The sequence below is a fragment of the Mirounga leonina genome, unplaced genomic scaffold (assembly GCF_011800145.1).
Source record: "Mirounga leonina isolate KUSES-001 unplaced genomic scaffold, KU_Mleo_1.0 Mir_174, whole genome shotgun sequence".
Lineage (NCBI taxonomy): Eukaryota > Metazoa > Chordata > Mammalia > Carnivora > Phocidae > Mirounga > Mirounga leonina.
In genome coordinates, this window is record NW_023270451.1 from 45,471,681 (window position 1) to 45,496,107 (window position 24,427).

Sequence of the window (24,427 nt, forward strand, 5' to 3'; positions counted from 1 at the left end):
AATTCCTTCTTGCTCAGGGAGGCTGGTCTTTTTGTTCTGTTCAGTTCTTCAACTGAATGGGTGAGGCCTACCCACATTTCGGAGGGTAATCCAGATTTAAATGTTAATTTCATCCCCAAACACCCTGTAAATTGACACAAAATTAACCATCACATACCCATACATTGAAAATATCTTATCAAACTGTCAGGAAAGCTAGATAACTGTTAGAAGAATTTTTGAGATATGAGTTCCCTCATACCTTGACATTGCTCATTTGCATTTATTTCTATTGAACTTCCCTATTCCTTTTAGTGGAGAATGGAAGAAGAAAGAGCCTTGTACTCAGAACCTCTACAATTTCTTGGGATGTCATGAAGCTCTGAAAAGTCAGAAGCAATCATTCCTACTTCCATCTGCATTCCAAAAACACACGTTCAGTATATTTACAGTTGCTATCAGAGTTTTTTTTTTAAGATTTTATTCATTTATTTGACAGAGAGAGAGCGCGAGAGAGCACAAGCAGGCAGAGCAAGAGGGAGAAGCAGGCTCCCTGCTTAGCAGGGAGCAGGCTCCATCCCAGGACCTTGAGATTATGACCTGAGCCGAAGGCAGACGCTTAACCAGCTGAGCCACCCAGGCGCCCCTCAATTAGAGTTCTTTATTTTCCAAGTCATGAAAAAACAGTTTCAATTGTTTCTTTTTTCTTTGTATACATTTCCCTCCCCTTTGATAGAAAATATGCCTGTTTGAATTAGATATAAACTATGGTGTTCACAAATGACAAAAAAAATCTTGTGGCTAATTAATCTCCAATAATTAACAACCCAAAACAAAAACTATCTGATGGGACTTCTGGGATGCTGGTGTGAGTGAAAACAATTTGGAAAAAAAAAAAAAAAGAATAAAATCAGAGGATTCACACATCCCAATTTCAGAACTTACTACAAAGCAACGACAGTGTGGTTGTGGCATAAAGAAAAACATACAGATCAATAAAGTGAGAGTCCAGAACAAACGCTTGTATTTATAGTTATCTGATTTTCAACAAGGGTACCAAGATAATTCAATGGGGGGGGGAAAGAACAGGCTTTTCAGTAAAATGGTGCTGGAACAACTAGATATCCACATGCAAAAGAATGAAGTTGGGGGCGCCTGGGTGGCTCAGTTGGTTAAGCGACTGCCTTCGGCTCAGGTCATGATCCTGGAGTCCCGAGATCGAGTCCCGCATCGGGCTCCCTGCTCGGCAGGGAGTCTGCTTCTCCCTCTGACCTTCCCCCCTCTCATGTGCTCTCTCTCTCTCACTCTCTCAAATAAATGAATAAATAAAATCTTAAAAAAAAAAAAGAATGAAGTTGGACTCTTATCGTATGCAAAAATCACCTCAAAATGGTCATAGACTTAAATGTAAGGGCTACAACTATGAAATTCTTAGATAGAAACATAATAAGTCTTTATTACTTTAGGTTAGGCAAAGCCTTTTTTTTTTTTTGGATGAGATTTACATTTATTTTTTTTAATTTTTTTTATTAACATATAATGTATTATTTGTTTCAGGGGTACAGGTCTGTGATTCATCAGTCTTACACAATTCACAGTGCTCACCATAGCACATATCCTCCCCAATGTCTATCACCCAGCCACCCCATCCCTCCCACCCCCCACCACTCCAGCAACCCTCAGTTTGTTTCCTGAGATTAAGAGTCTCTTACTGTTTGTCTCCCTCTCTGGTTTTGTCTTGTTTCATTTTTCCCTCCCTTCCCCTATGATCCTCTGTCTTGTTTCTCAAATTCCTCTTATCAGTGAGATCATACGATACTTGTCTTTCTCTGATTGACTTATTTTGCTTAGCATAATACCCTCTAGTTCCAGCCACATCATTGCAAATGGCAAGATTTCATTTTTTTTGATGGCTGCATAATATTCCATTGTGTATATATGTCACATCTTCTTTATCCATTCATCTGTTGATGGACATCTAGGCTCTTTCCATAGTCTGGCTATTGTGGACATTGCTGCTATAAATATTGGGGTGCAGGTGCCCCTTTGGATCACTACATTTGTATCTTTGGGGTAAAGACCCAGTAGTGTAATTGCTGGGTCATAGGGTAGCTCTATTTTCAACTTTCTGAGAACCTCCATACTGTTTTCCAGAGTGGCTGCACCAGCTAGGCAAAGGCTTCTTAAATGTGACATCAAAAGCACAAGTGAAAAGAAAAAAAAATAAATTAGACTTCATCAAAATTAAAACCTTTTGCTTTTCAAAGGATACCATCAGGAAAGTGAAAAGAAAATCCAAAGAATGGGAGAAACTACTTGCTAATCATATATCTGATCAACATAGGTAACCATCAGAGAAACGCCAAATACAATGAGATACCACTTTATACCACTAGGATTGCCAAAAAGTAATAAGGGTTGGGGAGGATATGCAGAAATTGGAACCCTCATACACTGCAGATGGAAATGTAAATGGTGCACCCACTTTAGAAAACAGTTTGGCAGTTCCTCAAAAAAGTTAAACATAGAGTTACCATATGACCCAGCAATTCCACTCCTTGGCATATTCCCAAGAGAAATGAAAACACATGTCTACACAAAAATTTGTATATAAATGTTCATAGCATCATTATTCATAATAGCCCAAAAGTGGAAACAACCCAAATGCTCATCGACTGATGAATGAATAAACAAAATGTGGTATATCCACACAATGGAATACCATTTGGTTATAAAAAGAAATAAAGTACTGATATGTGTGTTACAATATGGATGAACCCTGAAAACATTATGTTAAGGGAAAGAAACCAGTCATATACCACATATTGTATGATTCCATTTATATGAAACGTTCAGATTAGGGAAATCTATATATAAAGTAGATTAGTGGTTGCCTAGGATTTGGGATTAGGGGTGGGGGTTCAGCTGTTGGGGAAAAAAGGGGAATGACTGCTAATGAGTACGGGGTTTCTTTTTGGGGTGATAAACATGTTCTAAAAGTGTGGTGATGGCTGCACAACTCTGGCTATACTAAAACCTACTCTATTTTATGCTTTAAATGAAGTTAATGGTATGTGAATTACCTCTCAATAAAGCTGCTTAAAAAAATTTCCACAAATACATGCGGTGCCTGGGTGGCTCAGTCAGTTAAGTGTCCAACTTTTGAGCCCAGCTCAGGTCTTGATCTCAGGGTTGGGAGTTCAAGCCCCATGTTGGGCTCCACTCTGGGCGTGGACCTACTTGAAAAAAAAATTTTTTTTTAATTTCCACAAATACGAGAGAAATATACTTATTAACAGACTGTTTAAAAAAGAAAATATTTCCTTCCTTTGCAAGGGGGGCAAGGCTTTTTTCATTTATAGATACTCAGAGAACTGGCAAAACTAAATACAGAGCATAAGACAAAGAACACAAAGGATTGTATTAATAGTCAAAAAATATAATAAATCAACAGTGTTGGATATGACATAACTGCATTTTCAACTTTATAGTTGAGGGTGGCAAGTGCTTGATTAAACCATTGTCTTGTGATGTTAAGGTATACATACCGGTTTCCCAAGTATTAGAATCTTCAAGAAAAACAGGAACAAAAAAAGACAAAGAGACACCAGGCTCCCAGCCATTTGCCACTTGACAGAGATCAGATAATCAAGGCTTAACCACCCGCTTTTCTTCCACCAATGGAAACAACAACAACAACAAAAAAAACACAAGCTGCTGTGGAGCCAGAACTGTTCAGAAACCAGGTTTAGCATGCAAGAGTCACAAATTTTTTTTTCTTTTTTTAAAGATTTTATTTATTTATTTGAGAGAGAGAGAGAGAATGAGAGACAGAGAGCATGAGAGGGAGGAGGATCAGAGGGAGAAGCAGACTCCCTGCCGAGCAGTGAGCCCAATGCGGGACTTGATCCCGGGACTACAGGATCATGACCTGAGCTGAAGGCAGTCGCTTAACCAACTGAGCCACCCAGGTGCCCAAGAGTCACAAATCTTAATGGCCACCCAAAGAGGCCCCCCAGAGGGGCTGAGGGAAGACAATTCAGAATTCAAGGTGTCCAGAAGAGATGCCACATATAGGCTCCAACAGGGGAACAAAGTGGGCCGATCTCGATGGAGATTCCACAAGTAACTCTCAAGGCATAATTCAGAGACATTTCTCACAGCAGATATTTACTCATATATGCAGGAGACCAAATCAAGCACAGACCATCATAGAACAAAGGTACGGTAGGGTGTATCAAGGTAAACACCACACAGGAGGTGATACCGTGGGACTTCCCTTTTGCCTTTTGGCAAGCTGACTGCCTGAAAACTACCAAGGAAGATCTAGTTTACACCACAGGAGCAGAAGGGAACTGCAGTGATTTACAGATTTTCAGAGCCACCTTGTGATTTCGGCTATGGAGTGCATACGGTGTGCTCTCCTTCTCTGTTATGGCCACTGGTACGCTTCCCTGGGCATGTCCATCATGAGCTAGGACTGAATCTCTCAATTATTATTATTTTTAAAGATTTTATTTATTTATTTGATAGACGGGGTGAGAGAGCACAAACAGGGGGAGCAGCAGGAGAGGGAGAAGCAGGCTTCCTGCTGAGCTGGGAGCCCTACGTGGGCTTGATCCCAGGACCCCGAGATCATGACCTGAGTTGAAGGCAGACCTTGTTAACCGACTGAGCCACCCAGGTACCCCAGGACTGGATCTCTCAATTCCTTACCACGAATCCAGTTGTCTAAGCTAAAAACCTAGCACCCCCAATTTTCTGTTTCACTCCCTCTAATGTGGGAAACAAAGGCAGAAGGAAATATAGGAAATGCCCTTATAACCTGCAGCCCATTGACAAATACTTGAGGCAGGCAGAGTATAACGTTCCTCCAGGAAGCTCCTGACCGTCTTAATGTTAAATCCTTACTACAAGGGAAAACAACCTTAGCTTGACAATAGCAAGGCAGGCAGTACCCCAAGTCTTCTTTAGTATATCAAAGTCCTTTTGAAAACCTCCCTTTTTCCTTACCTCGCCCAGCTCCCAAGTATATAATCATAATCAGCCATTCCTCAGAACCCCAGTGCATCTCTTTCTGCCCACGTCCTGTCCCCGTGCTTTAATAAAATCACCTCTTTGCACCAAAGATGTCTCAAGAATTCTTTCTTGGCCGTGGGCTCTGGACCTCACCAACATTCCAAAACTATATCATCTTCCCAAGTCCCACCAATTCTCCTTCCTTAATACCTCTTAAACCCATTTTCCCTTTCCACCCTCATCATCTGTCCTAGTTCAGGTCCTTATAATCTGCAGTCTCTTAACTGGGCATCCCCATCCATCTGCCACACAGATACCAAAATTATAATAAAACACAGATGTTTGACATTCCTCTGCTTAGCAGCCTGCCTAGACTCCATGTTGCCACTAGAATAAAATTCAAATGCCTTATAAAAATGGCAAACAAGGGACGCCTGGGTGGCTCAGCTGGTTAAGTGTCTGCCTTCGACTCAGGTCCCAATCCCAGGGTCCTGGGATTGAATCCCGCTTAGTCGGGCTCCTTGCTCAGCGGGGAGTCTGCTTCTCCCTCTACCTGCCACTTCCCTTGCTTGTGCTCTCTCTCTCTGACAAATAAATAAATAAAAATCTCAAAAAAAAAAAAAAAAAAGGGCAAACAAGGCCATTTGTAGTCCAGTTCCTGTGGACATGGGCAGCTCCATCTCCACCAGCCCTCATCCACCCATCTGCTGGCCCCTGGATGCCATCACCTGAGGTACTCCATCACCTGAGCTACTCCGCATTCCAAAACTTCTCCCTCCACCTGGATGTCTTATTCCTTTTCTGCCAAGGAAAACCTCCACTCAGCCTTCAAGTGTTACCTCTTCTGGGAGACCTGATTTGCCTATCAAAGCAAGTCACTTCCTTATTTGTGTTCCCAAGCTACTTTGTACTTACTTCCATTCCTTTACTTAGCACTTATCACATTGTCTTTAATTACTTGGCTGCTTTCTCACACCCTGAGGCCAGTGGGCAGTGGCTGTCTTCTCTTTGTGTCCTCCAGCACCTATCTTCTGCTTTGGCAGGAAAAAGCCTCTCAGTATGTACTGGGAGAATGAATGTGTCATCTGTCACAGAGACACAGATCAGCCCGTGTTTTTGCAATGCCTTGCATCAGCACCGCAGGTGATAAAGACAGCTTACAGTCTGGTGGAGGTTAAGAGAAGTAAATATGAATAAAACAAGCCATACAGCAATCCAGAAGCCATATGAGAATCAAACCAAATCTTAGGGTGTCAGGGGCGCCTGGGTGGCTCAGTCGTTAAGCGTCTGCCTTCGGCTCAGGTCATGATCCCAGGGTCCTGGGATCGAGCCCCGCATCAGGGAGCCTGCTTCTCCTTCTCCCACTCCCCCTGCTTGTGTTCCCTCTCTGGCTGTGTCTCTCTCTGTCAAATAAATAAATTAAATCTTAAAAAAAAAAAAGAAAATCTTAGGGTGTCAGAGGGCAGAAAATGATTCTCAGAGACACGTCTGAAGATTTCTAGTTAGAGGGTGGGCTCAGCTGATGGTGGGGGCGGGGGCAAAGAAGCTGTTTACAATTTGATGCTGGGACAGATTGACTGATTGACATCACTTTCAATGGCAAACTCTGAAATAACTCAGGGGTAGTAGGGATTTTATCAAAGGGTTTCGCTCTCTGGGAATTCCCTTATCTTCCAAAGCCAGCAGAACTGGAGTGCTTCCTTTTGCTGTCAAGGTGACCTTCCTCTTACAGATTTGTGACTCCTGAGCCGGTTCACAATGCAGAGGGAGCTTCCCTGTTGTTACCTGCCACTCCTCGATTTGGGCCTTGGTAGTGGCCACACCTGGAACTTCTGGACCACTGGTCCCCTTGATCTGATATGGCCTTTGCCACACTGGCCTGAGCAGAGGGGAAGCAAAGAAAGCTGCACTTCCAACGGTTGCCCATCCTTTCGTACTCCTGCAATCTACCATCACTAGACCGTCGGGCTGAGACACTTCAAGGTTTGGTAGCAAGAGACTGAATATACCAATGGACAATGGCCAGACCACATATACCAAGAGACCTCTAACCTACACCCTGCAGCAACCAGCCCAGGGAGCTGATCTATTCTCTAAGTCAGACTTGTAGAAAGTCAGACCTCTCTCTCCACCAACCAGTCCAGAAAATCAAGCAAGAACCCCTGGAACAATCAGACCCAAAGGGTCAGCACATTACTAATAACTGACAGCCTCCCTAATTCTTGCCCCTCATTTTTCCAGAGAAAGCAAATATACATTCCTGACCAGTCACATAAAATACCCCACTTCTAGTTAGCCAGCCTACAGCTCACACAAGCCAAGAGCCTCCAACTGGGGCCGGCCACAGCCCTCCCCTCATTCCATGATAAAGCTTTCCCACGCCTCTGCCTGCTTCTGGGTCTCTGCCAAAACGTGTGATGGTGGCTGACTCCTTTGCTATAGCAAGCCCTGAATAAATGATCTCATTTGGTTGGTCTTTGTTGATTTTCACAGCAGAAAAAGTGTCTAAAAACTAGATGCTAACTATTGTTCCTAAAATCAAAAGAGGAAAACGAGGGGCACCTAGGTGGCTCAGTCGGTTAAGCATCTGCCTTTAGCTCGGGTCATGATCTCACGGTCCTGAGATCGAGCCCCACGTCTGGCTCCCTGTTCAGTGGGGTGTCTGCTTCTCCCTTTTTGTGCCCCCCCCACCCATGCTCATTCTCTCTCTCTCTCAAATAAATAAATATTTTTTAAAAATAAAAATAAGTAAATTTTAAAAAGGGGGAAAATGTTAAATGCTGTATAAGAGTCCTCTCATGGGCATAGCGAGCTCTAGCCTCACTTTCGGTTTCTCAAATTGAACCCTCCTCTTCGGTTCTGTAGGCCATCCAGGGAAGCATACACAGACTGGTGTTGCTCTGGAATCTGTACCTTTATCCTGAACATCACAGTGGAACACAGTAAACCACAGCAATCCCTTTCCCTGGGGGTGAGTTTAGAATCTAGTCACCAAAGAGCTCCAATAGAGGAGCCCAGGGTGGGCATTACTCCTGGTCTCTCAGACCCTGTGAGCTCTCCTCCCCAGGGCCAGGTGACATCATGGTGCCTCCTTTCCCCTGGGATCCTCCAGCCCCCCTGTGGGTAACTCTTGGCCAGAAGCCCACATATGCAGCTTGCAGGATAAACACTGCTCAGAGACAGTCCAGTGGGGAATCCATGGCAACAAAGAACACTTTCCTACAGCAGTATGCATGGAAATAACATCTGTTTCCTTCTACCTTACTATGCAGAGAAGTTTTACTCCCACTTTTCTCTTCTTCCACTATCCAGCCCTGCCCCAGGTGGTCCCACCCATGATGGAGTCCTTGCTGGCTTGCTTCTGGACAGCTGAGCCCCTCACTCTGGACACCCTCGCTGACCACATGGTGAATTAGGAGGAGCCTGCGAAGTTGTTTTTCTTTTCCAGTGAGTTCATGTTCTTAGGCCCAGCGGGGTCTTCCCACCAGGCCAGATTAAGAGGAAAGGAAGATGGTAAAATTTGCTCTCCCAGTATCCGGAGCAAGCCCAGGGGGTGGGGCAGGAGGAAGACTGAGGGATTTTTTTCATCTAATGTGTGTATGAAGGTATTTTGAACTATTTAAATATTCCTGCTTTAAAAATGTTCTTAAATAGTATCTGTCCTTTTGTGGCTGGCTTATGTCACTCAGCATGATGTCCTCAAGGTTCATCCATGTTGTAGCGTGTGTCAGAAGCTCCTTCCTTTTCAAGGCTGAGTAGTATTCCATTTATGCACACATCACACTCTGCTTATCCATTCACTTATCAGTGGACACTTGAGGTGTTTCTACCTTTTGGATACTGTGCATAATGATGCTCTGAAATATGGATGTTGCTTTTCTCTATTCCCTTGTTCTCAACTCTGCTCTGGCCAGAGCTACTGATAATACCCCAAGTAGTGTTATTAAGATGAAATTAATCAATGCTCAGTTTTTAAATTGAATTACTTTACTTCTGAAATCCACTTTGAAAGGAAGGTCTGAGGACAACAGAGTTTATGCCCCCAAGTTTATGCCAAAGCAACAGATTTTGATAGAAAACAGAACAGAGCTTCTTGGTTCTGGCTGTACTGGGGAGATTCGAAGAAGTACCCAATCCTACACCTCTGAGAGCCTGAAATAATTGATCTGGGCCTGCTGGAATCTCCTGAGAGCTTTTAAGCAGCACCAATGCCCGGGCTGCACCCGAGACCCATTAAATTAGAACTCCTGGAGGTGGGGCCCAGACACTGGTGTATTTCAAAGGTTCCCCGGCTAAGTTTCCTGCTCACTGGGACTGCCAACCACTGGCAGAGCCCACAGCTCCACCCCCAGAGGGACTAAAGATGGGCTACCTGAACTGGGATGGAGTAGGGAGAGGGCTGGGGCATAAGGTCATATAAAGGGTGGGGACCTTGGTGGAATCCAGGTGGAGGGGAACCATCCCCTGAACCTTTCACATCTCTATTGATGGTCCTTTCATTAAACTCTCCTCAGTTGCCTTGTTTGAGTGAGTCACCTTTTCCTGCCAGATCCTGACTTATATAGTATCCTCATCTAGATAGGGTTGCTGGGTTAAGTACCGGCTGCAAAAATCAGAGATGGTCAGTTTGCCATGAGCAGATGCTATAAGGCTACATCTGAACAAGACCTTTTTGAGACTGGCTTATGTCACTTAGCATGATGTCCTTAAGGCTCATCCTCATAATAGCAAGTGACAAAATTTTCTTTACTTTTTTTTTTTTAAGATTTTATTTATTTATTTGAGAGGGAGAGAGAGCATGGGGGGGGGGGGCAGAGGGAGAAGCAGGCCCTCCACTGAGCAGGGAGTCTGACGTGGGGCTCCATCCCAGGACCCCAGGATCATGACTGGAGCTGAAGGCAGACGCTCAACCGACTGAGCCACACAGGTACCACTGTATTCACATATTTTAAATGTGAAATTTAAATTCAATGAAATGAAAAAAAAATCTTTGTGCATCTCCATTAAGTTTTGACCAATGTATAACCCCAAATCACCCCCAAATGTTCCAGTATTCCTTCTCAGCAAATCCTCACCCTTCCTCCCAGAGGCAACCACCATTCTTCTGATTTTCTGCCATAGATTAAATTTGCTTTTTCCAGAACTTCATTTAAACCCAATAATCTTTAAGGGTTTTCTTTCATTAGATGTGTGGCAGTCTGGAAAGCAAAAAAGTGCAAAATGCTAAATGAGAATACTCTGTTAATTGATTATCAATCAGAAATTCAATTGGAAAGGAAAGACACAGGGGCTCCTAATTCTAGATTTAATTTAAATCAATAGGAAATCTTACTGTCATCCAAGTTCAATTTAAACACAACTTTTTGGCAAAATCTTCTTTAAGAATGTTAGTTACCTCTTCACGTATCAATTCGATGACTCACATAATTATCCAGAGACAGTAATTTTTAAACTGTGCTCCTTGGAGCCCCTAGGACTTCCAAATTTAAATCAAATCTTTGCAGTGGCCCCAGGGAATCTTCAGAAACCTGGGATGGGGTTTGAAGCTAAAAAAATTTGAAAGCCATTCTCCTAAATCATTGAATTTTAATAATGCAGAAGAACTTAAAAATTATATCATCACATGCTTTTACTATTCAGATAAGGAAAATGAGAGCCAGGGGCATTAAGTACCCAAAGTCACCAAGCTTTTATAGGGCAGAGCCAAACTCAGAACCGGGGGCGGGGGGTGAGGGGTGGGGGGCCCTTATTGTTGCCCAGTGCCCGTTCACATGGACTCTATCTTTAGTTGGGTTTGCAGGTCTAAAGGAGAAAAGGATGAAAGTCTGCCTGACCACCATCATCACTTATTTAAAGCTAATAATTCTGATAATTCACAACAGTAGTGCATGTGATGTTGATCAACAGTAGAGAACCCCATGATTTGAGGGACCTTCTGAGGGGTTCCCAGCAATGATTTTGAACCTTCTCTTTCGGTATATGTCATTTGCAGAAGCTGATGAAAGCTCTTGATCTTCTCCCCGGGGGGGGGGGGTAGAAACACATTTTCAGACAAATTGCATTTTGCCTAATATTTGGGGGGTTCTGTAGATTCCTTGAAGTCCACCCCTGAACCTGAGATTCCGTGCCTGTGTTCTACAATATATCTAATCCCACAGACATCCTGCATGGGACTTTTCATCTGACTTTTTGACAGAAGACGCAGAAAACCAACACTTTTTCGTTTTTGACGTACATCTCTTTATTTTAAACTTATTTTGTCTAGTGAACGGAGATGTAAGACAATGATCACAATCCTCTAAGTCATGTTCAAAAAGGGACTCACGAGGACAAGTGAGTCAGGTCATCAATATACATGAGCATCTGGGCAGGAGGGCTTTCCGCTCTCATTAGTACCGCAACGATTGAGAGCCTCTCATCCCAGGCGGGGTGAAACGGACGAACCCAACACATGGCACTTTGTTTTGTTTCGTTTCATTTTTAAAGTAATCTCGATACCTAACGTGGGGCTCAAACTCACAACCCTGAGATCAAGAGTCATATGCTCTACCTCCTGAGCCAGCCAGGCGCCTCCAGATTGCACTTTTTGATCCCTTACTCTGTGCCCTGCTTTTGATGTTAGATGCCAGTCCACCAACTCCTGACGATGATCTAGTAGATCTACTAAGTATTTCAGGTGCGTGAACATCAGAGATAATTTCATTATTATAAAGTACTGAAGAAAACATTTTTTTATGATTATAGGTAAATATACATCATCTGAGCTTCTTCATCCCCCATCAGGATATAGGGAGAGCAAGGGGGTGACATTAGCAGTTATAACTCTTGTCCCTACCCGCTAATGCAAGACTTCCGACTTCTTGTAAAGTTCTCTCCAAATATTTCTCCTTCTCCCAGGGAGTGTTTTCAGGGCTGGTCTTGTTGGACAGTGTCCTATACCACTAATTCCACCAGGTGGCAGCACGACATCAGCAGGCACTGCCTTTCGGCTTCACAGTGCCCTCCTCGAGGAGTGTGACAAACCGTCCTTTTCTGCCCCTTGCATTACTACTGAAGAGTTCCCAGAGACCAAGTTTTTCTGGTTTGTTTTGTTCTTATTTTTAGACAGTACAGCTAGTTCAGCCTTTGTCTCTCCACAGGAATTGGGCATTAGGCCCCTGAAAGTCAGAGCTGAGCGGTAGCCATGGGGCTATATTCAGAAGCGCCTTGCCCCTCTGATGACAAAGGCTTGGCTGCTGGGTCCTTCTGGTCCCTGGGTGCTATGAGAGCTTGAGAAGAAGACAAGATGAGTCTTGGATTAGTTCTACCTCTGCCAATTCCTAGCCATGGGATTTTGAGCAGATTAACCTCAAAACCTGTTTCCTCATCAGTAAAATGAGGATGATGATTATGGTACCCACTTCATAGAGCTAATGATGAAATGAGAGTCTAGCACATGGAATTCACTTAATCAATGCCAGTGTTTATTATAACCACATATATTTACAAAAAACATTAACAGTGATTATTTCTGCTGGCAGCATCAGAGACCATTTTAAATTTCTTCTTTGTTTCCCAAATTCTCTTCAATAAGCATGCACTGTTTTTATAATCAGGAAAAAAAATGGCAATTAAAATATAATAGACTGTTGATCCCAGTTCCTGATGATTCCTCAGAAACATGCAAATACTTTCTCCACTGCTCAATGAGCTCCAGGCCTAGGTCTTATCTATTTTGGTACCGTTAGCATGAAGTACCTCATTTGGCACCCAGTAGGTAGTCGATACTCATTTCCTGAACAAAAATCTCAATGGTAATTGCTTCAGGTTTTAATTTCTCTGTGTAATGAAACATCTTTTTCTTCTCCATGAATTCCTTTTTCTTACTTAAGTCCAATTTTTAATCCTTCTATCGATTTAATTGAATCCTCCCCAAATTTAGTCCTCTCCAAATTCTCCTCATCAGAATTTCCTTTAGACTGCTGAGTTGGGTTTAGGCAGGCTTTCAGCAAGCTTTTCATCTGAGCTCCACACAACTCATGCCAATAGGTGATATGGATGGGACTGAGTTGAGATCAAATCTTTTTAGTAGCTAAATGAAGAACCAAGGGCAACAGTAACCTGGATTATATAAAGATTATAAAAGGAAACAGACATTTCCAAAGAAATATCATATTTTAACTTGAAACCCATAGTGAAAAGAGTTTAAATAAAAGAGTTTATTTTTACCCATGTCAAAATATAGGGTTATTGATGATTAAGTTTGGCCATTGCTAGGATGCCTGGGTGGCTCAATCGGTTAAGTGTCTGTCTTGGGCTCAGGTCATGATCCCAGAGTCCTGGGACTGATCCCTGCATGGGGCTCCCTGCTCAGCCAGGAGTCTGCTTTTCCCTCTCCCTCTGCCCCTCTCCACCGATCATACTCACGTGCTCTCTCTCTCAAATAAAATCTTTAAAAAAAAGTTTGGCCATTGCTATCATTTGGTTCCTTTGATCGTAACTGAATAAATGAAATGGTCTGGTAATCTCTAGGAAGGACAGGCTCGAGCATGATATTGCACTGGTGTTTCTTCTATAAAAGCAAATGCAAAAAAGATGACATTAGCCCTTGGCGGCTGATGTATTTTAGTTCTTTTCTCTTATTATTGATAAACATAAGACTCTCTCTCTAGGAATTTGAACCTGAAGGGAAGTCCAAAGAGGATTCCAGCTGAGCCACCTGAGGCAGGGCCCCATCTATACAGAGTCTGATACTCAATTCCTCCTTTGATCTTGTGATCTACAATAGATTCCTCTTTGATCAAGATGTTCAAACATTTAGACTCCTAACTAGGTCTTAAAAGGTGCTAGGCCAAGCCTGGGTCCAGGACCAGGAGGAGACCAGGCTGGCAAGATGTGGGGAGGGTGGTCCTGTTGTTGATGGAGGCACAGGAAATGTGGAGAAAGTGGAAGGAGAAAGAAAAGCTTGGGTGCTTGCCCACGTTGGTCAGCTGGCTTCTGTTCCCTGTAACCCAAGATTTCAGTTCACATGATGCCAAAGCAGGGCTGCGTTCCTCTCAGCCTGTTCCTGAGCCCCTGATCCTGGCAGTAGCGGGGAGAAGCGCTTGCCCTCTCTGCCATGCTGTGGCCTCTCACACGAGCATCTGGCCCTGAAGCAGAAGAGCTCTGTCTTCTGCTGCCTGCAGCAACTCTCTCCAGACAGCTACAAACCTGGTCCTCCTGAGGACACCTGCAGACACCCTGTCTTTCCACCCTCTCTCTCTGCCCCCAGGCACTGGGACATAAACTTCTTCTCTCATATCATTCAAGCAACAAAAGGAATAAATAAATGAAAATCAAATCATGCAAATCTCCTTGGCAGAGGCCCGCATCTCTGGGTTGCCAAACTTGCTGAGACATGCCTAAGCTGAGAAGTGAAGGTTGATCAAGCTCATGTGTGAACCCTGGATCATCAGGAAAAATTCCGGCTAGCAAGGAGCATTGCTCTGACCCATCCCACACGTCGCTCCCGCAAAGAGCTGGTCCAGGGAAAACTCCACTTGTTCAAAGGTGATTCATCAAAAGGAAAATGCAGAGGATCTCTCCATGCACAGGAATGGGATAGGAAAAGCAAGTGGCAGATGTGAAACGCTTACCAGGAAAATGCTGCCATAGAGCAGACAAAAGCTGTAACCAAACAATTGCCAGGCATTTAAAAGACTTGATGAAGGGACTGCCTCTATGAAGAAAGAGTACAGGGAAAAGATGGGAAGACCTCAGGAGGCGAAACGAGAGCTCAGGAAAAAAGTGTAAAAAAGAAAATAAAGAAAAACAAAACAGCCCAAGGGAGGAAAAACACTGCTGAAAATATTAGGGACACAGAAGACAGGAATGACAAAAATTCAACAAAATAAAATGGAAATAAAAGAGTTTAAAAGAATGAGATAGGCAAAGAAGCCCAGTGACTATTAATATATCAAGCACATGTGATGTACCAGGCACTGTTCTAGGCACTAAGGAATACAGCAGCTCCGTAACCGACATGGGCCCTTATGGCCCTTGAAACAAAACCGTGTTTTGTTTTCAGCTTTCCATACCATCTGCGGTTGATAATGCAAAGGCCACCCAAGAGATGGCCCATTGTCAAGGTATGTCACGGTCTTGTCATGCTCCTGTCATCTGCAGGCATGTGGCATTATCCAGCATTGGAACAGTGTCCTTCAAACTTAACATCCAGACATCTAACTTTACCCCTGTCACCTCCTCCTCAGCTGGGTTACTGTTACAGGCTGAACTATGTTCCCCCCTAAATTCACAGGTTGAAGCCCTAACCCCCAATGTGACTGTATTAGGAGATAGGGTCATTAGGGGTGTAATTAAGGTTTAATGAGATCATGTGTGGGGCCCTGATCCAGTAGAACTGGTGTCCTTACAAAAAGAAGAAGAGACACCAGGGCATGGCTAATACCAAAGGCCATGTGAGCACACGGTGGTCCCCTACAAGCCAGGGAGAGGGCTCTTACCAGAACATGAATCCACCAGCACCTTGATGGTGGGCTTCTAGCCTCCAGAAGGGTGAGAAAGCAAATGTCTATTGTCTAAGGCACCTAGGCTGTGGCATTTTGTTATGGCAGCTCAAGCCGACTAACGGTCCCTCAATGTGCCATGCCTAGCATGGGATCATCTCTCCCTGGTGCTTTCTGAGGAATGATCAGGACAAAAGGGGTGGTGAGCAATATAAGCCTATTTTGAAAATTTGGGATTCTACCCTGACCATTCCTGGTTACAGTGCTCTTTTTTCCCCCTAACAGCTACAAAGAGACCCGAAAATGGAGTGAGAGGACACAAACTTAATGCTGTTTCAGCTACCTGGATTTTCTTGTTGCCTGAGATGGTCCTAGATCTCAAAGATAATGGTCACTTGGTTGAGAGCCCTGCTCACTGAATCCTCCTGCAGTGACCCATACAGCTCTGTAGTCGGTTTCTGTAAGTTCTGTAAAAATGCCCTTGTCACTCCTGCACTTGTCCCTTCTGGACAGAAGGTCTGGGCACGTGCTGGGGACAGCTGAACGAAAGATGAAGGTACAGGCGCTGGAATGGCTTGTGCCGATTCTGTGGGGTAGAGGGAGAGCAATCCCCCAGCGCCTGGGGAGGACACACCTTGGACCCTGGAGGGGCTGAGTTGTGAGGGCAGGGGTGCGATGACCCCACACCTTGTCCATGACACCGGGCGCAGTCACACGGTCTGCCTGGGCCAGGCGGCCCCTACCGCTCCCGCCTGCCCTCCTGTGGGGTTGGTCATCCCTGCCTGCACACTATGGAAATAGGAGAATTCACAAGGTCACGGATGTTTCTCAAGTATTCCTCTGGCCCGAAGCTCCAACAGCACTGGCGAACATGCTTCTGAACATCCCCTCATACTGTTCAGACACCTGACTGGGACAACCTTGTTTCTACCTGACGGATACAAATTCACCTGCTTCTCTTCAGGCTCAAGGGGTCTTGGGTGAGGCCATGTGTGGCAATCAGAGACCTGTTCATGTTCCTTAACCAAACTGATGCAACGGTGAGCCAAATCAAACTCAACAACAGAGCCCAACTGGAGTGACCTGCGCCCCTTTAAACTGTACCTTTGTGTGTCAGAGAGAAGGGCCACAGAATGTCTCTCCAGGGGGTCTGACTCTCAGCATGGGGGCAGGGGGGAAGGTCCTTCCCAGTCGGTTTCTTCCTTGGGTCTTCTGCTTCAGTGCTAGATTAGTGTCAGCTACTCATTCCACCACACCTGCAGACTTTTAAAAATTGTGGTAAACTCTACATAAATAAAATCAATCATTGTAACCACTTTTAAGTATACAATTCAGTGGCATTAAGTACACTCACAATGTTGGGGAACCATCACCACTATCTACTTCCAGAACTTCTCCATCATGCCAAACTGAAACTCCATCCCCATTCCCTGTCGCCAGGCCCTGGTAACCTCTCTTCTACGTTCTGTCTCCATGACTTGCCTTTTCCAAGGGTCTCATGGAAGTGGAATCATGCTGTGTTTGTCCTTTTGTATCTTTCTGATTTCACTTAGCATACTGTTTTCAAGGTTCATCCGTGCTATGGTGTATGTCAGAATTTCCTTCCTTCAATGGTGAAATACTATTCTACAGCACATATATACCACATTTTGTTTTCATCTGTTCCTGTATTTTTTAGAGCTCTCTTTATCCCTTGGTGGTTAAGCCTCTGTTATCAGTTAATAATCATTTATATTCAACTCTCCCTGTTAACATCATGTAGTTCCCATCTCCTGACCAGAGCCCTGACACACTTGCCTTTGGAAACTGCCTTTCCACTCACTCCATGTGACCTTGATTGGGCCAGTCATGGAGGCTGATTTCCCTCATCATGAACCATACTGCCCCATCACTATGATAGCAGTGACAGGTCCTAGGGCAGGCATATGACCCAACCAATGCCAATCACAATCATTCTCCAGGATCAATAGATGGATATGGGGGAAATGTGTTTCCATAATGTTTGCCACACTGGGGTTCTTGCTGTCATGTCCCCAGACATGTGTAGAGGGCTCATCTTGTGGTAGAAGAAACTGAGACCAATACACAAGGAAAAATAGAGACAGAGAGGTTTCTAATATGTCCAGAGGCAGTGTAGCCTGAGAAGAAGGTCAGAATTTAAGGAGGTGAGGGAGGAAATAAGAAGAGTGAGGATGGGCAGCCAGAACTGCAGAAGAAGGTGGAGGAGAAGGTGGTATCGTGCTATCGTGATCATTGTGATATCAAGAGAGGATTTTTTTTAAAAGAGGGGAAGGGGTGGGGCGCCTGGGTGGCTCAGAAGGTTAAGCGCTGGACTCTTGGTTTCGCCTGTCATGATCTCGCAGTTGTGGGATCGAGCCCCACGTTGGGCTCTGCGCTCAGCGTGGAGTCTGCTTCAGATTCTCTCTCCCTCTCCTTCCCACTTGTGCTGTCTCTCAAATAAATAAAATCTTAAAAAAAATAAAAGAAGGGAAGGGGTTAAAAAAAGGGGTGGGGCTGGAACCTGGCGCCTGGATTGGGCACTAGGCTGTGGCTGACGGGAGCGAGGGCGGTGGCTGCGGAGTGCTCCGCGTTAGCACCCGTGCGTCTCTCCCGGTCTGTCTCCAGCACCCTCGAGAGCCCTGGGCTCCGGCTGTGCCTGTTGTTCTTCAAAGGTGCCACAACCCTCAGGCTTCCCCAGCTCCTGCTCTTGACCAGCTGTGACCGACTCTGCCAAATTCGAGTCAAGCTCAGCTCTTCAGAGAAGCCCCGCCGGTCAGTTCCCGGATCCCGCGGGGGAGCCGCCCCTGCGGCAGCACGGGCTCTGTCCCTTCTGTGGATTACTTAGTACGCTGCTGGCTGTGCACGTCTGTCTCCTCTGGCAGCCTGTGGAGGCCCATAAAGCAGGGGGCTTCAGTTTATGCATCTCTGCGTTCCAACCAGCCAGCACAGGGCCTGGCCTCGAACGGAGCTTAGCGCACGCTAATGGATCAGAGCCTGCAGGGGTGCACTCGCCAATTCTCCTGTTACAGGAGAGTGAGATCTGGTTGCCATGGCGCTGAGAGAGATTTCTCCACCTGCTGTTTTCAGGAGGAATAAATCAACAGTGAGCTGAATGCATTTTGGCATCTAGCCAGCATGCCATCTCAGGCCGACCCTGAGATGGCAGAGACACCTTTCCAGCTAAAGAGACCTTTTCACCCTCTTCTTCCAGGCAGGTAAACTGTGGGTAACATCAAAGAATTTCCTTTCGTCTGTCCCTGGAAGATTTAAAGGGCTTCTCTTTTGCCAGTATCCCCCTCTGCTCTCATGCCAGTTTCCTCCCCTTCCCTCCTGCCTCTGTCAACGAGATGTCAGAACTTGTTGCACGTGGCTTCTGCAAGCGCCCCTGAGGAGGGAGGCAGCTGTGAGGGTCCATGTGCTGGTCCTGCTTCCTTATTCTTTCTGCATAAGACGTGGGCCTAATGCTTGGTGATGTGGGAAACAAAGGCAGAAGAAAAAGTATTAAATTTCCTTACTACCTACATACAGCCCACTGACAAGTCCTTGAAACAGGCAGAGTGACCTTCCTCTAGGGACTCAGCTGCCTCGATGTTAATACTTTGCTAAGGGCAAAGCAATCTTAGCCCGACCCCCCAGGATCCTGCAAGTCTACTTTAACATATAAAAATTCCTTTAGAAATTTCCTTTATCTCTAAACCCCCCAAGATACGTGTTGGCAATCATCCCCCAAGCATATGATCCACTGATATACATCTGAAGGGTCTCATGGCTCAGGTTTTATTAGACAGTAATAAATGACCTTTTCCCAATAATACCTAGCCCCTCAAGGTCCTGGAAACCTTGGTTCCAAAATTCCTTAGAGACTTACACTATCCTTACCTCCCTCCCAACTTGAAAGTCTATAATGGGCCACTTCTCATGACCCCAGTGCTGCTCTTTCTGCCCATGGGTCCTGTCCCCGTGCTTTAATAAAACCACCATTTTGCATCAAAGACGTCCCAAGAATTCTGTCTTGGCCGTCGGCTTCGAACCCTAATGTCTTTCCTACATCACTTAGAACTTCATCAACCATCAGAGAAGTCAGCCCCAACATCCTCAAGTCTTGAGCCTGCCCTGGATTTCTCATCTTTGAGCTTCTTTGTAGATGGCTAAAAATAGAGCACTGTGTTGTTCTGTGTCTGTATTTCATGTCTCTGTGACTTACAGTCAAATGCAAGTTCTAACTAATACCCCGGCCTCTGCTTCTTGGCCATTCAGAGCTGTTTCATTCCTGAGCGTGGCCTCCAGGCTCCTGCTGACTCTGTGAGTCCTCCTGCTGTCTCCCTAATACATGTCCTGTCATTGGGGCTAGCCTGAATGGGATCTTGTTTGTATCCAAGAACTGTTCCTGGTAGAAGGCATATGCTAGGTGGGAGGGTGTAATGGGAAATAGAGATGAAAGAAAATGTTCCAGGTGTGAATATGTGCAGAGGCGAAAGGCAAATGACCACCCCTCTTGTAAGTTAGTAAGGCTGGATCATACATTACATGGGGAGTGAGGCTGGGAGGCAGGCCATGGTGACACTGGGCTTTATCCTGAAAACATGGGGGTGGGTGGGTAGGTTTTGCGTGTGCGTGTGTGTGTGTGTGTGTGTAGGTCACATGATCACATTTCCAAATCAGGTATCTTACTGTAAGTGTAGTGAGGAGAAAAGATTGCTGGGAGCCAGTCTGAAGACAGGGAACCTTGTCACAGGGACCCAGATAAGAGATGATGGAGCAGTCGGGGAAGGAGAAACAGATTTTAGGCAGACCTGGAGATAAATAAAATCAGCAAGAACTGTATTTGATAGGTAAAGGAGAGAAAGAGGTCAAGTTCAGAAGCCAGAATTCTCACTTGAGCACTTGGATGGATACCACTCCTTCCTCAGGCAGTTTATGGTCTTCGCACCACCTCTGTACCCATGGAAGTATTCCTGGTGACCAAGGAACCTGTCATCTCTCACCGCTTTCCTGAAATCGTAATAGTCACAGTCTTTCAGGTGGCTTTAGGTTACATCATCAGAGGTATTGAGTTCAGAACCAGGGAGGTGATGCTCTTGGCCCCCTGACTCTGGTTAGAACATACACCAGGTGTATCGTGTCTAATCTTGGTCCCTAACTACAAGGGGGAGTTTAACAACTGGAGCTGTCTAGGTTAGGTGGCCATCCGTAAGCTACACCGATGAGGCAGTTCTGAGGGATCAGGGACCAGAGAATGTTTAAGGCTATAAGGCTCCTGTGTGCAAATGTTTAAAGGCAGAGGGTACAGAGGGTTTTTTGTGGCTCTAGAGTACACGGCAAGGACTGACGGGCTGAAGCTGTAGGGAGGCATATTTTTGTCCAACATAAAGAACCTTCTCTGGGTCAGAGCTGCCCTGTGTGGACAGGAAGCCCAGAGAGTAAACAAATAGCCCATGTGAGAGGTGTTTGGGAGGAGGCTGAGGGGCTCTTCCTCCCAATCCCCTCCAGGGAGCATGGAGCAGGGACCACAGCTCAGATGCCCGCAAAGAGCCAGGTGAGGCATTAGTTGGAGCAGTCTGGCTCAAGGTGCCCAAATTCTGCATTAAAACCAAGAGCACCAAGAAATGCTGTGCAGTGTGACAAATCCTGCCGCAGAGGTGGGACTGAGTCAACGCACCATTTCTGCCCTGGAAGGCGAGGGGCGGAGGGTGCGAATTTGTGGGGCTGCAGTAACAAAGCACCCCAAACTGGGGACTTAAACAACAAACGTATTGTCTCATGGTTCTGGAGGCTGGAAGTGTTGGCAGGGCGTGCTCCTCCTGAAGCTTCCAGGGGAGATACTCCCAGCTTCTGGCAGCCTGATTCCAACCTCTGCCTCCATCCTTAATGTGGCCATCTTCCCTCTGTGTCTGTGTCTGTGTCCAAGTTCCCCTCATTTTATACGGACACCAGTCATATTGGATTAAGGGTCCACCCTACTCCCATATGAACTCAACTCATTATATCTGCACTGACCCCCTTGTTCCAAATAAGGTTACAATCTGAGATGGCCTGGTCTTTTGGAGGGGCACAATTCAAACCCGAAGTCTGAGGTCCCATTCCGCTGAAGGCTTGTCAATCTAGGAGTAGCACCTAGCTTTGCTAAGCCTTTTGTTTGTTTTTGCCTGTCTTGTGTTTCTAGCTTACATAAGCTTCCTCCTTCCCATCAAACTGGCAAAGCCAGAGCCCCACTAATATTTAGTGACTGACACCCCCTCGCTCTGCAGAAGAGGCACGGCCTGAATGACTTCTCATAGGGCTGTGCTCCCCATCTCGGGGCGGGTTTCTTGTGCTTGGAATGCTGGCTCCTTTCTGCTCTGAAAGCCGCTGAAGGCTGGGCCTGTGGCTGCCTAGGTGCTAGTTGTGGGGAACTGCTCCCCTCTGTTGGACAGAGGGAAACCTGCTCTCCTTCCATTTCTTAGGGATTTGCTTCCCCGAAGTCACAAGTTCATAAACCCACAGTAAGAGCGCAAAGGGGCCAGAGGTCAGCGGGTCCAGTCGCCTTCGTTGTTCAGAGAGGGAGGCTGAGGCCAGAGAGGGAAAAGGCCCTGTCGAAGGCCACAGAGAGAGTTAGGGAGATGGGATCAGACACGAGCTCCTCCCTCCCACACCAAGGTCTGGGAAGCATCCCTTAGGATCCTAGAGGCACAGGCTGGAAGAAAACCAGAGTGAGGCTCCTGGGAATCCCACACATACCTTAGCTTGGAGGACAAATGGCAGAAGGCAAAAGAGAAGGGGTGGGTACCTCACTCCAAGTAGGGGCATGAGAAAGCTGGAGAGCTACTGGCCCAGAGAAGTGTACCAGGACCACCAGTCAAGTCCCCTCACTCGGGATAATTCCCCATCAACTGAGTGAGTGATCCCAGCACAGCCCACCTCCACACTCCTAAAAAGTCATGTATCAACAGAACTTCTGTAAATCAAATGTTGTCTTCACTCTCTCCTTCTTTCTCCTGTGTCCCAGATATCTTTATCATCTTTCTCAGAGCTGGCCCATGGTAGTATGATAGCTTGGGCAAGCTTACTGCTCTAACAAATAGACCAGAATGTATCACAGCTCAAATGCAATAGAAATTTACTTTTCGCTCATGTCAACAGTCCTTATCAGAAGGGGTGAGGGGCAACGGGCTCTGTTCACACAGTCACTCAGGGCCCAGGGTCTGCCATCTTTAACATGTGGACATCAACATCCAGCCAACAGAAAGGGAAGGGCACAGAGGACAGCACACGGGAGTTCTTCTAGGCTGGGCTGGGAAGTAGTGTGTGGCAAATTCAATCATGTTCCATTGGCTGGAATTCAAAGGATCCAGAAGGGACCAGACAAAACTAAATCTAAACCTGACTTAAGTGTTGATCCGATGGGAGGTGTGGCACCACAAGAATGTGGCTCACAGAGCTCCTACTACAGGGAGTGTCACCGACCGAGGACCCCAACTGCTGCCCTTTGAAATCTATGATGGTGCTGGTGCTGAGGCATGTCTCCTGCAGGCTGCTCCCTGCCAGTGACTGAGTGCAGCCCACACACCATGGCAGATGGTTCCTATGAGTATCAGGGACTCTTGTGTTGTCAGCCTGGTTCCAGAACGCCCCCAATGGCTTTGCTGAACCTTTCTGAGACTACATGGCAGGCTAGGATGCTTCACCCAGCTGTTGCTCCCTCACCTTCACTTGGGGTCGGATGGGCATCATGGTCTGGTGGTTCTCCTGAACTCCCTGATTCCTACTTCCTTTCATTTTCCCTAATAAAATCCTGGCACACTTAATCCTGACTGGTGTCTGCATCTTGGAGGAGCCAGTCTAACACAGGAGTCAACTCTCTGGTATTGACTACTCCAACTCCATTGGAGTCACTTAGCGCAGGTGGTGAAGACAGACAAGACTTGTTGAAGAAAAGATGCTCTGGGTACACCCAGAACTTGCAAATGTCATATAGAGGTACCAGGGGTTTTAGGATACAACATGCTTTTTTAGGGGACACAATTTGACCCAGAAGTGTCTCCACACTCAGCTGGGTGACTCCTTCCCACATTTTCCCAGCAGGATTGTTCTTCAGTTCTTCACAAGGGCTTTTCCAGACCTTCTCCACCCTCCCCAACATCACAGCCAAGCAATGATTCCCTGCCGGCAACAAATGACTTTGCTTCCTCCTTCACAGAAAACCGAACACTGACAGAAGGGAAGTCCTCCTGCACAGAGCATCTGTCTCTACCTTATCCATCTTCTTCTCCTGCCCCCCCTCACCATATTCTTCCTCAGCCCTAATCCATATCATGCTTTACAAATCCCTTTGCTCTGATGCTGCTTCTCCCCACTTTTCTCTGTACCAGGAAATGACACCACAATCTACCCATTTGCTCAGGCCCCCAATATCCACAAGTCCATCTTTGTGATTTTCTTTTCCTGACTCTCCTTCTTCCTCTAACATGACTAATCCATCAGTATGCCTGATTTGCTTTACCTTCCAAGTATTTCCTGAAACCAGCCCGTCTCAGCATGTCCACCGTTATTCCTCCAATCCGGAAATCTAACTGGTAGTTAGAAAAACCTCTTAACTGCTTTCCCTGTCCCCATTCTTGTCTCATTCCAGCCCAATCTCCACACACAGCCAGAATGATAATCTTAAAACAGACATCAGACCATTTACTCCCCTGCTTAAAATGCTTCAGCAACTCCCCATTGCAGATGAAAATAATTAACTTTTTTTTTTTTTTATCATGGCCTACAAGACCTATATGATCTGGACTTTGTAGACTTCTCTGATCTTGTTTCATATCTTTCTCCTTTTCAGTCACAACATTCCAGACACATGGGTTTTCTTACTATTCTTTACACAAGCCAAGTAGGTTCCTACCTTAGGGCCTTTACACATACCATTACTTCAGATCTTCTCATGGCTGATTCCTTGTTATCTCTATATCCTAGAT

The 24,427-nt window shown here is 45.6% G+C and overlaps 1 long non-coding RNA gene across 1 annotated transcript in view; it reads right to left on the bottom strand.

Annotated features, from left to right (window-relative positions):
• Window positions 1–6: 6 nt before the first annotated feature.
• LOC118020931 overlaps window positions 7–24,427 on the bottom strand; it is a 34,791-nt gene continuing 10,370 nt past the window's right edge. Inside the window, exon 3 of the long non-coding RNA XR_004682055.1 lies at window positions 7–124. This is a non-coding gene — a long non-coding RNA (uncharacterized LOC118020931). The remainder of the gene's footprint in view (window positions 125–24,427) is intronic.